We start from the raw sequence: 14,159 nt of genomic DNA, 5'->3' as shown, positions 1-14,159 counted from the left end.
CGGGCACCTGTTTGCCACTGCAGTTAACACGCCTCTGTAATTGGGCTCTACTCTATGACTGCACAGAGGTTTAACTGATTAAAGTGCCTCATCATTAGACTGAATAAAAGTATCATGGAGTGCTTGGCATTGCCCGCAACATCCATAACGAGCTGCCAACTTAAATAGAAGACAAGCATTTGAGAAACTGTTAACTTCTGCTACAAAGTAAATATAAACAGCTTGTCTGTAAACTGTGAGGGAACATTTCACCCAAATAAAGTCAACATTACAGTGAGTGGGCTGAAAGCTGAATAATAAACTGAATGTCATAAGTGTCTTAAAAGAAACAAAGTTAACAGTCCTTTTCACACACTTAATTCAATAACAATAACTGTGTGTAAACATGTTGTGTGACATGACTTCAGTCAACTTTTCTTTTAATCAGTTACTCAGGCAAACTGGCTTGTTAACACTTTCAGATGACCAAGCTGACCTCTTCTTCTGTACAATGTGGCCTGCCAAAGAAAATAGTGGCACATGGCACTGTTGAGGAAGGTGTGGCCAGGTACTTTTGTGCAAGATGTGCCAGCCTACGCTGACCACCACTGTAGTGGACATGTGTGTATGCCAGACATGGGCAAAGTATGTTTTTTTTTTTTGAAACTCACAATTTCGTAGCACTTTAATGGCATATGCTTATAGAACTTTGAAGTTTTGCTTTATTTTTGAAGAAATTGTACTTTATTGATTCTTGTTGTTCTGGGTTTGAACCCTCGGGGTTGAATGCAGTTATTGTGAGTCGCTTTGGATAAAGCATCAGCTAAATTAAATTTGCCCGGGAGTGTGGTGTATAGGGCTCGAAAGGGCACATGATCTCCCTCAAGATCATCAAGTTTGCCCACCCCTGGTTTATAATCACAAACTGCCTGTTTACAACCTGGGAGCATTCAGGGTTTTCCAAATATCAACCTGTGTTTATATGTGTTATGATACGTGCCGACGAATGCTGGTATTTTGAAATGTTGTCAGGAAGGAGGTCGAGTCAGTGTGATTGAGAAACGACGCTGTTACCAAGTGAAGAGCTGCTTTGTGTTCCGTGGATTTGAAACAACATCTGGAGCAAATTACTGCTCATGCTGCAGCATATGTACAGATCACGTAATATAGAACATTAAACACACACATACAAACACACACACACACACACACACACACACACACACACACACACACACACACACACACAAACAGAAAGGTTACTGCAGCACAAAGTGTATTTCATAAGGAGAGCTCGGTGCCAAGTCCACACCACATCCATTCACAACACGAGCATGTGTCAACTAAATGTGTCAGTTAAAAATGTGTTCAGTCTCGCAATACCAGCTTCTACACACACACACACACACACACACACACACACACACACACACACACGGACACACACACGTTTGATTCATCTGGTCCAGTCACCCTATGTGGCTGCTTTGTGATATGCTAAACATTCTGTAAACACTAGCCTGTGCCTGGTTACTGTCGCCATGGCAGCACGACAACAGCGCCCGGCTCGGCCCCTCTCACACGGGACAGTAGTGTTATTTAATATTTGGCCACGATGAGCACAGCATGTTTCTGTCTCATAATCCTGTCACAGCAGGGAGGACTTCTCCGTGCGGCCCCCCCGACTCGCTGGTGCGGCCGAACGCAGCCCAGCTGTTGCTATGTTTTGGTCTCATCGCACAACAACAACAGGGAATCGAACGCTCGGTGGGAACAGGCCGCCCTCGGCGTCACGTGGGACGGCAGCAGATGCTTTTGTTGAGATTCAGGCCACTTACATCACATTAAGGAACTGATTGAAGCCGAGTGAGTCGGGACAAACCGATCTGTTTGTGTCTGTTTCTGAGCAGATTGATGCCAAACTGGCTTCAGCTCGAGAGGAGCCCGAGACGTTTTGATCCCTGTTTGGAACCAGCAGCACTTTGGAGAAGTCTTTAATCGGCTGGTGCTGCTCCACAGGCCTGAGGTCACAGATCAATCTCTGTCAAAACATCCAGTAGCAGACCTGCGTCCTGTCCAGTGCTGCTGTAACTGGATCCCTCCGGGGCGTTTGCACTGGGTTGTCATGAAATCCATCGTGCTCGGGTGTTTTAAGAATAAAACTCTTTCAATATCGGCTTCTTCTTCATCCTGTGCAGAGGAAAACAACTTGTTTATCTGTGATTGAATCAGATTGCAGAAGCAGAGGTTTTATCTGAAACACAGGAGGAGAGACCATGTTCCTGCACCTCTGGTTCAGATATGGACCTCAAGCTGATTTAAATATTTTAATGATCATATCTTTCCTCAGTGCAGACTTCACCTTCCTGCTCTGCAGCTGATAAATCCCCTTCAGGCTTTTTAGATCGTTACAGGAATCAGAAAAAGTCCCAAAACCAAGAACCTGGTGGAATGTAATGCTTTGAAAATGATATTTGTGTTTATACTATTTAGTCTTTGCATATATATATATATATATATATCCACACTTAGAACCTGAATACTTTACTATCACTTTGATGTGCTGTCCTGTGTGGATCTCGCATGTCAGTTTAGTTTATTGAGTTTAATTTCGCAATTTCTAATTTGAGTTTCAACAATTTTCCTATCAAGCCCTTAAAATAATCTATAATAATTCAAATATAAGAGGTATAAACATTTTAATATTGTTGTTATTACATTCATGGCCTACAGTTTTTTTCAGGAATATTAAAATAAAATTCACATTACTTTTACACTAAAGCAGCAGGATGGGAATTATCCGGTCGACAATAAAACAAATTAGAAAGGTGAAAATGAGAAGAAAAGTACAAATATGGTTTTTGTATATATTTGCATATGTTTAGCATTTGTGTTTTAAAGTGTTTTTTGAAGCTTTTATCCATGTTCAGCTGCAACTCATCTATTTGTTCATGTATTTATATTTTTCTCCATTCTTGTCCATTAAATATTTGGGCACCCAGGTGTCATGGTCTTTGTTGGAATTTTGAAACCAGTAAAACTCTCTTAGCTCTGTTTATTTTTCACTTATGCAGTTCAAGGAATCTTCCAAAACTTATAAACTTCATGCATGTGCTGTAATTTAAATTAAAAGTCTCATAAAATCCATGTGTGACAGACAATCTGCACTAAACTTTGTGAATCATGTACCACACACATCTAATTCAACCGTTTCTCATCATTTCCTGACGCTTCAAACTAAACTTGCAGCTCATCGGCTCCTGGAAAGAAACGCACTCGTCAAAACATCCATCAGGAGCAAAGTCAAAGGAAGGTGTGTCTGCTGCTTCCAGCCCTGGTAACGTCCAGGAGAGGTGTTGGTGCTGTAACCGTAGCAACGTAAACAGGAGGTTCAAACACAGATTAAAATATGTGCAAGGATTATGTAAGGTGTGTGTGTCTGTGTGTGTGTGTGTGTGTGTGTGTGCAGGCCAGGCACACATGGTTTATTTTATTCCTCAAGGTAAAGTCTTCATGCAGAGTTTCTCTCTGAATCTGCAGCTTTGGTGAAAACACATTTCACCCCATGAAGCTCACTGCTGGTGTTCAGCAGGCCAGGCTTTTATAGCCAGACGTGGAAGTGTGTGTGTTTTACAGCATCTCAGCAGCATCAAATGAAAGTCTGTGTGTGTGTGTGTGTGTGTGTGTGTGTGTGATTACCACAAGGAAAGTAAACTTCAATTTAAACTGTTCTTGGCTTCACCTGATTTTTCCACCTATTCTCACAGTAAGGGAGTTGTCTCGCACTAATATCCGCTCATACACAAACACACCCACACACGCACACACACACACACACACACACACACACACACACACACACACACATGCACACGATCTCAGAAACTGGATGAATCATACGCACACAGCTGCAGCAGTTTGCTCAACATCTGGGTCACGTCTCCTCTCTGGGACCCAGATGAACCTCAGACTGTATATACAGGTTTATGATAAAGGTTTATAAACGGTCTATTGTTCCCTAAACTTATTAAATGATATTCTATACTTCTTTATTCAAGGTTTCATTTCACCCGCTCTCTTTGCCCCATCGTTACGACTGCTGTTGAGCATTGAATCCAGAGAGAGATTAATTTGTCACCACAGTGCAGCAGGAACAACTTTCTGACATAGAGACACAACTTTTAGGATATAAGGTTAAATCCATCAGGAAACCGAACATCACTGAGGGTATTTCTTATAAAATATGAGTTTGAAATGTTAATTACCTCTACGGCAAAATCAGGATTATGACTTGGCTGAGGAATGAGCAGAAAGACCACCTGCAGCATCGTGGAGATAAAGATGGAGATCGATGAAGATGGAGGTGAAAGCAACGTGAACAGAAATGAGTCTTCGAGCCCTGGGTGGTCCCGGGTGGGTCGACCCAGGCTCATGGTGAGTGGAGCTGGGATCTCACACCAGAGGTCAACGTGGAGGCCGAGGAGGAGCAGAGGAGAACGTGAAGGTCTCAGCGCCGCTCGAGGTCCGTTCATCCACACGTGTGATCATCGATTTCACCCTGAGGTGGACGACAAGAATTCACTCGAGTGCTGAGGATTTAAAGAACCTTTCAAATGAGGAATGACTCCTCAGACTTTGACTTGAGTCTGTCTGACACCTGAAAGGGAAAGTTCCTTCATCATCTGACCTCGTGGACCCACAGGAGACGGGCTGGTCTTCTTACTGCATCACACGTCCAACATCAGCTTGAGAGCTTACATTTAAAAACAAATTTTGAATTAGGACCTTCTCGTCTGGGACACCATGAGTCTCTGAAGGATGTGTCCCTCAAATAGAGACACAGCTGAATACGTGTCCCCGGCAAAGACACAACACACTGACATCAAAGGTGTCAGGTGAGACCCTATTGAAATTGTAAGGATTATTTATTATTATTATTATTATTATTCAGGCAAAGGAATTGGCTTTTTGAGGGCTTTACCATGCTCGACTTCTTACCAAAATTTGCAGAAAGTTAGAAAGTGGTGAAAATTTACGTATTCTGAAGGAATTCTCATTATTACTATTCTTTCTTTTTGACATGGCAGCATCAACTGGGTCAATGCACTATTGCACATAATTGCACTATTGTTTTTTTCTTCACCTGTATATATATTTGAATAATAAATACTAAAAAATTTTGAAACTAACTATTTAGTAGAACTTAAATGGCACTTACATATAACATTTTGTAGTCTTGCTTTATTTTTGAAGAAATTTTACTTTCTTGATCCTTGTTGTTCTTGGTTTGTTCCCTCGGGGTTGATGCACTTATTGTAAGTCACTTTGGATATAAGCGTCAGCTAAATTAAATGTAATGTAATGTATGTAATATATATATTAAAATATATATATATATTTGTGTTTTTTTGGTTGTTATTACTTGAGCATTGCTAGAGGAGAGCCTGTGACTCAAGCATTTCATCACCAGCGACTGCTTAATGTTATTGTTGTGCATTTGATAATAAACATTTGAATCTTGCAAAAAATGTGAGTTTCACCAGCAGCACACTCAGACCACAACCCCCAGAATCCTCCTCGGTGTGTGTGTGTGTGTGTGTGTTGGGTGTGTGTGTGTGTGTGTGTGTTGAGTGTGTGAGTCTCCTCCTCCAGCTCCAGTGCATGGGACGGGTCAGCTGTGTGTGTTTACCCGGAGATGCTCACAACAAAGGCCGGAGCACCGAGGCACGGAGAGCCCGCCTGTGGAAGCTCGGAGCCGGGGAGAGTCGCTGCTGCTGCCGCGGCGGCCGGTCGTCGAGCCCTCGCTCCGGGAAGAGGAGGACGCTGAGCACCGTGGAACCCGGTGGAACCCGGTGGAACCCTCCGTGGAGCCAGGGTTCGATCCCCGGGTCTGTGAGGAGCTGGTGGACCGGGCTTCAGGGAAGGAGAGGCTGGTCCGAGTGGGTCCTGGAGCCGGTGCAGCGTTAGCTTAGCCCGCTAGCATCAGCGGGTTGTGGACGGAGCCCGGACCCGGAGGAGAGGAGCCCGGACCCGGACAGGAGGAGCCGAGGAGCCGCAGAGCCGAGGACCAGGGGACACGTCCTCCGGATCCCAGTGAGTCTATTGTCCTCTGTCCCCCCCACATGTCAGGAGGACACACACCTGCTTTGTCCTTTAGTGAGGAGACCAGTCAGGAGCAGGGACACACACAAAGACACACAGAGACACACATTTACACATTGTACTCACACATACAGACACATTCAGACATTTATGCACACACACATTTATGCATAATATACACACATTTACACACACACTCAAACAGACACACACACCCAGTTACACTCACATAAACTCACACACAGACACATTTACACATATTTACACACAAATGTACACGTATTTACACACACACACACGTTTATAAACACATGCACACACACACACACACACACACATTTATACATATACACACTTTTACTCACACAGACACATACACATACACACACACACACACACACATACACTCACACACACATTTACACGTATGTACACACACATTTACACACACACACACACACATTTACACACTCACATACACTCCAGACACATTCTCTCTCACACACACACACCTTTATAAACACATATGCACACACACACATTTATACATATACACACATTTACACAGACAGTCACACAGACATTTACACGTATGTACACACACATACAGACACATTTAGACACACACACACACATTTATACATGCACACACACATACACACACTCACATACACTCACACACACTTTCTCTCTCACACAAACAGACACACACAAGTGCACCTGTTTTGACTTGGTCTTTATTTTATCTGGGTGTCAAATCTGAAAAGATAAAGCTCCTGGCAGAAGTGACTATATCCTGTAGTGTGTGTTTGTGTGTGTGTGTGTGTGTGTGTGTGTGGTTGTGGTTGTGTGCGTGTGTGTGCGTGTGTGTGTGTGCGTGTTGAACTGTCAAAGCGGAGGTTGGGTTGTGTGTGGTTAAGTGAGAAAGGGAACATTGCCTGATAAGGAATAAACCAAACCCGTGGACTCTCTCCATTAGTAAGTCACCAGTTAATGACCCCCCCCCCACACACACACACACATACACATACACACACACACACACACACACACACACACACACACACACACACACACACACACACACACAGACACACACACACTGGTTTGCCCTGGTGGTTAAACCCTGTTGTGTGATAAGTTCTGCAGCTGATTGGCGTCTCACTGACTTCCTCCGGCCTGCTGCTGGAAACCCAGACGTGCATGAACCTCTCCGGCTGCACCAGAACGCCCCCCCCCCCCCCCCGGGCCTGGGTTCCATTGTCCTGCTCGTCCCTGTGACGAGTGATCGGGACCTTTAAGTTGTTTCTTGTTTTGAACGTTGGTTCAGTGGGAGCGGAGAAGGCAAATCTGTCCCAGCCCAGCAGCACTGGTTTGAATTGGAACTGGGAGTTGCTCACTGGAGTTATCAGCAGGACGGACAGGGTGGAGCCTAAGTGGAGCTGTGGTGGACACTTATCATGAAATACAGAATCCGAACCCTAACCCATCTTTATAGACATTTAATTATTAATATTAATCATCCACCTGACTCAGCCACGTGGGTAAAGATGCAGCCTCATCAGTTTCCTGTGTAGATCGGACAGGAACCATCTCAGAGGTGAAGCTGCCCTGTTGTAAGGAAACATTAATAACCTTTTATTATATTTCAGTGTAAAGTGCCGGGAACAAAGCGTGTTTTGCACAAACTGAACCCACTTATGGTTTCACATGTGCACTGGTTGTGTAGCCTGCAGGCCCCGAGTGTGTGTGTGTGTGTCCTCAGTTACTGGGAGGGAACCGGAGCCGGCGGCGTCAGACAGGAGCGAGAGCTCTGATGTCTTAATGGAGGCTCACGCCGCCGGGATCCTGAGTAGCCCGGTCTGTGGGGAGCCTGCAGTGGATGCTACTGTCCTGGAACAAAGAAACACACACATTGCATCGATTCTACATGTTTTATATCAGTTATTTGGTCCTTTAAAGGTCAGAATGACCTCCAGTGCTATCGTGCAAATCATTCAAAATACAAAAAATACTGTCGTGCTTCCTACAAGTCTATGAAGTTTGGTTTTTAACCAACATAAATTCTCTCACGCTCCTCCGCTCCCTTCACTGGTTCTTAAAATTACTAAAAAAAATTTAAACTAACAATTTAGTAGCACTTAAAGGGACTCTTACCTTTGTTGCATTTGAGAATTACAGCACATTCAAATCATCCCGCCTTCCTCCAATGCCCCACCCCCTCGTTCCCATCCGCGGTGTTTTTTTGAAGAAACTTTATTTACAAGCAGACTTACAACCTACTGCCTCCGCGCACGCACGTGAGTTTTTGTTTACCAAAGCAATGGATTCGGTAAGTTATATACATTTACATTCCCATGCCTTGATGACACGGGCCCGAATGCGCCACAAGAAGCAGACGGAAAACCTGCATGTCCATGCAGCAAACAGACAGGTCTGTCGGCCAATAAGGTCCTTCGGTCCGAAGAATTTTATTGGTTGAAGTTTTCACTAAATATTATGAGAGTGAAATAATTGTTTGTTTTTACTCCTGGTGGGTCTGTCTTGCATTTTAGAGTGTCATTACCTTATTAATACCAATTTAACCTTATCCAAAAAAAGTGTAAAAATGCAACAAAGGTAAGAGTCCCTTTAATGTAATTACTGATAGCCTTTTGTAGTCTTGCTTTATTTTTGAAGAACTTGTACTTTCTTGATTCTTGTTGTTCTTGGTTTGTTCCCTCGGGGTTGATGCACTTATTGTCAGTCGCTTTGGATAAAAGCGTCAGCTAAATGAAATGTAAAAGTCTACAAGTCAGATTTCTTTGTGCTATACATCGCTACCATGGTCGAATAGAACTTTTTAAATCAGCAGTGCACTGTGACGTGTGCATCCAGCAGCCGAGTCGATGAATGCAGGCTGAGTTGTGGAAGATGTTGAAGGTTTAATGGGTGCAACCTTTTGATTGTGTGTGAATTAAACCAATAATTGTGTCTTCAGATCGAGGCAATGAGTCGTGGAAAGTGTGTTTCACGGCGTGTTTGCTCAGTGGAAACAGATGAAACAGTCTTGCCAGCGTGTTTGAGATTCAAGCCGACGAATCAGAATCACAGGTTTCATGCGTGTTGCACACTTTTCAAACCCCTAATGATGTGTGTTGGTGTTTTGAGAAGTGTTTATCTTCACGTGCCTGCGCTGTGCAGTCCGATCGGGGGGGGGGGGCGGCGAGCTCAGCAGGGATCCTCGGGTCTAATCGTCCCCCCCCCCCCACCACCGGCTTACTCTCTGCCGGGCTGGTAAACAGGCTGAAGTTTGTGGGGGAGATTACGTGTGTGATGGAAAGTGGGTCAGACAGTGGGCACGCTTTTTTATGGCCTTGTTTCTGCGAGGTATGGAAGAAGTGTGTGTGTGTGTGTGTGTGTGTGTGCGTGTGGGGGGGGTTAAACCACCAGTGTTTTCCATAGTGTTGCTGCAGGCGGCTCGTGCTTCGTCCAGATCTCTTCACACTCCTCCTCTCGTCTAAATCATTATCAGTCAATTTCTCTCCAAAGAGGAATTCACTGTTCAGACAACACGCTTCCTGTAGGTCACCACACGTCCACACATGAATTATTGAAGCGCAGGTTGTGGACCAGTTTATTGTAAAGTACATAAATTATTTAAATCTGGACTCTTCACAGTAATAGCTATAACACGAGCGTAAGGATTTTATCGTGCAAGAGGAACAATACAAGACACACGGCCGGAGAGAGGACGCCTGCACAGGAGCTCAGGACAGATCTCTCAGTCCTTTCTCTTTCTGTGTTCATCTTCCTCTTCACTCCACCTGCGTTAGGACGTCTTCATCACCTACGTGGACGGTCTCTACCTGTCCTTGGTTTGTGCGTCTGATGCTGTATCTGGAATCTGGTGGTTAGTAGCATTTCTGTTTACGAGAAAATGAAAGAACCGGTTCTCTCTGTTCACTTAGTCGTCACTGTGATATCATGACGGTATCATCACCAGCATCACCAGCACCTGACGACAGCTCTCTATTTTTGCATTAATATCTATCTCTAGTATTTTAAAACAAAAATATCAGTGCCTATAGAATGTTGTTGTTTATAATCAGTTAATGCTAGTGAAAACTAAATGTCATAGTGTCCCTCATAACGCTATTGTACCGGTATATCATCCAATTCATTGACCAGATGGATATAAGAAGATTCTTTAAGCAGAGGTGACAAATAACTTCTGTTATCTTATACTGAATGAATGCAAGCAAAGATACAGAGAAAAATCACACTCTTTCTGATTGAACCAATCTATGAACTGTCTGAAACAATGGATATCCGCAGCCCCAAATGAGCCCTAAAAAAAATTGACCAGTTTGAATGAGCTGAGTGAACGTCCTCCTTCTTCCAGAATTATATTATCAGCAGCAAGGACTACAAGCAAGAAACGCTGCTGCTTTAATTCTTTAATTGTGTCTTAACTTCTTGGAACTGGTCCGAAAGTGTGAAAGTGTTTTCACACGGCAAATGTGGTCTGAGGCTCCTTCCACACATATTATTTAAGTTTTTAAGAAACTGACAAATCTGAAGGTCTGGACCAAGCCAGGGTTTGTGTGAAAGTTCCCTTTAATCTTGCTCTTGTGGAGAAGACTATTAAAACGGTTTGTACAGTTTGTACCTGTCGTATTCCTTCCTCTGCTTCAGTAGTAACACTGAGGTTTCTGTCCTGCTGCCAATACCCAAGTCCAAAAAAGCAGTTGTGGAGTCCACAGTCCTGTTTGGTGACTTTATTACTGTAACGGTAAACCGGCTGAATCCATGAATAGCTTCCTTATTTATAAGTGTCGGTGGAGTTCTGGGAAAAACTGTGTTAGTTGTGTCATGTTCATTTCATGGATGTGTAGACACGAGAAGAGGAGGAACAGGGATGCTGATCTCTGTGAGCAGCAGCATCTCTCCTCAGCTCTTGTGTTCAAGGTGCTCAGCAGGTCGTTGAATTCAAGCACCTTCACAGAACTCTGCTGTGGATTAAGTCCGTCTCGGTTTCTCCTGCCTCTTCTTCTAATCCCACCCTGGCTCCACGCTGCTGAGATCAGGACGCGTCGGACCATCTGCTGCAGGACTTCTTGTTCCTCCTGTTGCTTAAGATAGTTTTTATGGCTGTGGATGCAAGGATCTGGATGTCAGGCAGCAGGATGAAGCAAACACCTTCCTGATGGTGCTGCATAATGGATAAAATTATGAATTTCTGATGTTAAAAAAGGATTTGCACAGTTTCACACTTGCTCCAGTTCCTTAAAACAGTCTTTAAATGCCTTTGATTCAATTTGACAGTTAAAAGTCCTTTATAAAGTATTAAATTGTCTTAACTTCAGATCGGATCGGTCCCAGTAAAGATTTCTCTAATCTGCCAGACTGAAGAACAAGTGGCTGCTGTGTGAGTCTGGTTTCTGGTTACGTACACACGTGAGTTTATGTTTTGGTCCATATCTTAATTTCTCTTTGTATCATCACAATCCTTCACTTCCAGAACCTCGAAGCTCGGCTGAGGTTACGCTCATAACGTGTGAAAGAAAGATTTATGCATCTGTGTGTCTGTACGATTCTCAAGATATCGTTTTCTGTGGTTTCCTTTTCTTTGTTGTTTGTTCATACGGCAGCTGAAGCTGGAGATATAATCTGGCACTTTACACACACACACACACACACACACACACACACACACACACACACACACACACACACACACACACACACACACACACACACACACACATTCTCAAGAGCAGACATATTTCTATATGGAGACACAGACCTGTAATTATCAACTCCCCTCTGATCGTGCATGATTGCCATTTCCTGCTTCACTTTTCAACCTTCCTGTCTCAAATGGGCTTGAGTGTACATCCTCACACACACACACACACACACAGACACACAACTACCCCCTCAAACACACACAAAGTGGAAACTATAACTGTCTGACCCGTGGCTCCCCCCCAGGGGGTCATTGCTGTTTCTGTGAATGCACAGAAATGCAGTAATTGCTGAAAACCCATTAAATAATCAAAGTCCTTGAGCTCGATGTAGAAACAGCAGAAAGTTGCTGACTTTTCTCAAACACTCAGTTCTTAAATGGAGTTGATTACATAACATGTGAAGCTCTTGTTTAGACCAGCGATGAACTGCTCGTCCTCTTCTTTCCACAAAGGTCGGGTCTGTTTTATTTTACAAAGTCTTGGAGACAGAAGTGTGAGGTGGACGTTCTGCCAAAACCCAAACTAACCCGGCCGAAGCCTGAGCGCTAGCAGGCTAATGGTTACCAACTGGGACCAGGTGCAGCCCAGTCAGACCCACATGGACCGAGCTGTTCCCTCTTCACTCAACACGGCCACGGCCCAAACAGGAACAGGCGGTGACCAGAAACACAAAATCAGCCTCGAGCGCACAGGGCCGAAAACTTTCATCTGTTATCAGGACTTTTATTTGGGGTTAAGTGGGGACATATTTATTTTAAACCACTTTTGAACTAAATGAATTGATTGTATCTGTCTTTAATAGGATGAGGAGCCTAGAGGGGAATAGAGCAAATGCATTTTTAACTCAGCAACATGTTCATTCATTTATCAAAGAGACATTAACTGACAAAAAGCAGCAGTGACAGGAAACAGAGCCGGGTTGTCTCCAGTGAAGTATTCATGTTGGTATCCCAAACTTCCATATTACACACTTGCATTGTGCAGCTTTGCTATGGTGACACACACATTCGAATTAAAAACAAAATTTTTTAAAAAAGTACTATTTTCTCTATACAAGGCTGAACACAAATGAATGCCTGTCGTTTTGAGCTCTCACACAATCGTGCTGGTGCAGGATTATAGGAAGGTCACATTGTGTGTGTAGCACAAGCAGGACATGATGCTTGGCACCAGTAGCTCTGTGCATGTGTGTGTTGGGCTGTGCATGTGTGTGTTGGGCTGTGCATGTGTGTGTTGGTCTGTTCATGTGTGTGTTGGTCTGTGCATGTGTGTGTTGGGCTGTGCATGTGTGTGTTGGGCTGTGCATGTGTGTGTTGGGCTGTTAGTGTCCATATGAATGTAAAACCATGTGTGTCTGGCTCTATAGTCTCTGTAAAGCTACTGACTGTTTGCTCATGGACATGGATCAGGATCTGACCCTTGTGTGCTTGTGTGCTTGTGTGTCTGCACATGTGATCGTGTGCATTTGAGTCGACTCTGCTGGGTTTGTGTCTCGTTGCACGTCGTCCACCAGCCGAGCTGTTTGTTGTCTGTGTGCACACGCCAGTCTGTGTCCTTCCCACTGAATCATTGATGAGACTGTAATTCAAACGCGGCCCCTCCTGTTTCCTCCTTCTACCGTCTGTCACCGAGTTAGGCTCCTCCCAGTGCAGCTCACAGGGAAACCAGTAGCACGCTCAGACAGGGGGCCTGCCCTGGAAACTGGGACAAGCAGCCGCTAGTTGCAAAGCACAAAACATTGGAACAGACTGTCTCAGTCACTTACAGGCTTTTCCAGTTATATATAAGCATGGAATGACATTTAAAATAGGAGTAAGAAGCCCACGCATTATTTGTATATACATATTTTTGGCTCCATATTTCAAGGGCTGTAACACACGTTCTCACGTGTCCACTGATCCTCGGCTTCACACTGTGGACCCTGGTTCCGTGGGAACACTCCTGGACTCTGTGGCGCTGCCGGCGCCTCGGAGCCTCCGGAGCAACCGCTGGTTTATAGCGATGAGTTAATTTCATTCTCAGCAGGAATTTGGCGCCAAAGGTTCCGAGACTCGAGTCTCCTTGTTTCGGGAGCTGAGGGCGGAGCTGCTCTCATGCACTGGGAGCTACTTTTGTGAAATTCAATTAAAATTGTACCTGTACAACACTCCGCTCCATATACACTTACTTCACATCATATGTGATATGTGTTCATATAAACCATATTGATATTATATATCATTTTATACAATAATATTGTCTTTTGCACGCTCTGTCTACATATTCTTACACTCATAGTATATTATATTATCTATTGTACAGTCAAATACTTATATTTATACCTCTACTATATATCATATATTATAT

The 14,159-nt window shown here is 43.9% G+C and overlaps 1 protein-coding gene across 1 annotated transcript in view; it reads left to right on the top strand.

Moving 5' to 3' along the window:
• The first annotated feature begins 6,029 nt into the window (after nt 1-6,029).
• The window catches only part of peli1b (pellino E3 ubiquitin protein ligase 1b), a 30,509-nt gene continuing 22,379 nt past the window's right edge, over nt 6,030-14,159 (top strand). The window contains exon 1 of the mRNA XM_061087434.1: nt 6,030-6,072. The gene's annotated coding sequence lies outside the window, so the exon portion shown is untranslated. The remainder of the gene's footprint in view (nt 6,073-14,159) is intronic.

The sequence above is a fragment of the Limanda limanda genome, chromosome 15 (genome assembly GCF_963576545.1).
Source record: "Limanda limanda chromosome 15, fLimLim1.1, whole genome shotgun sequence".
Classification (NCBI taxonomy): domain Eukaryota; kingdom Metazoa; phylum Chordata; class Actinopteri; order Pleuronectiformes; family Pleuronectidae; genus Limanda; species Limanda limanda.
This window is presented reverse-complemented; position numbering and strand designations above follow the sequence as displayed.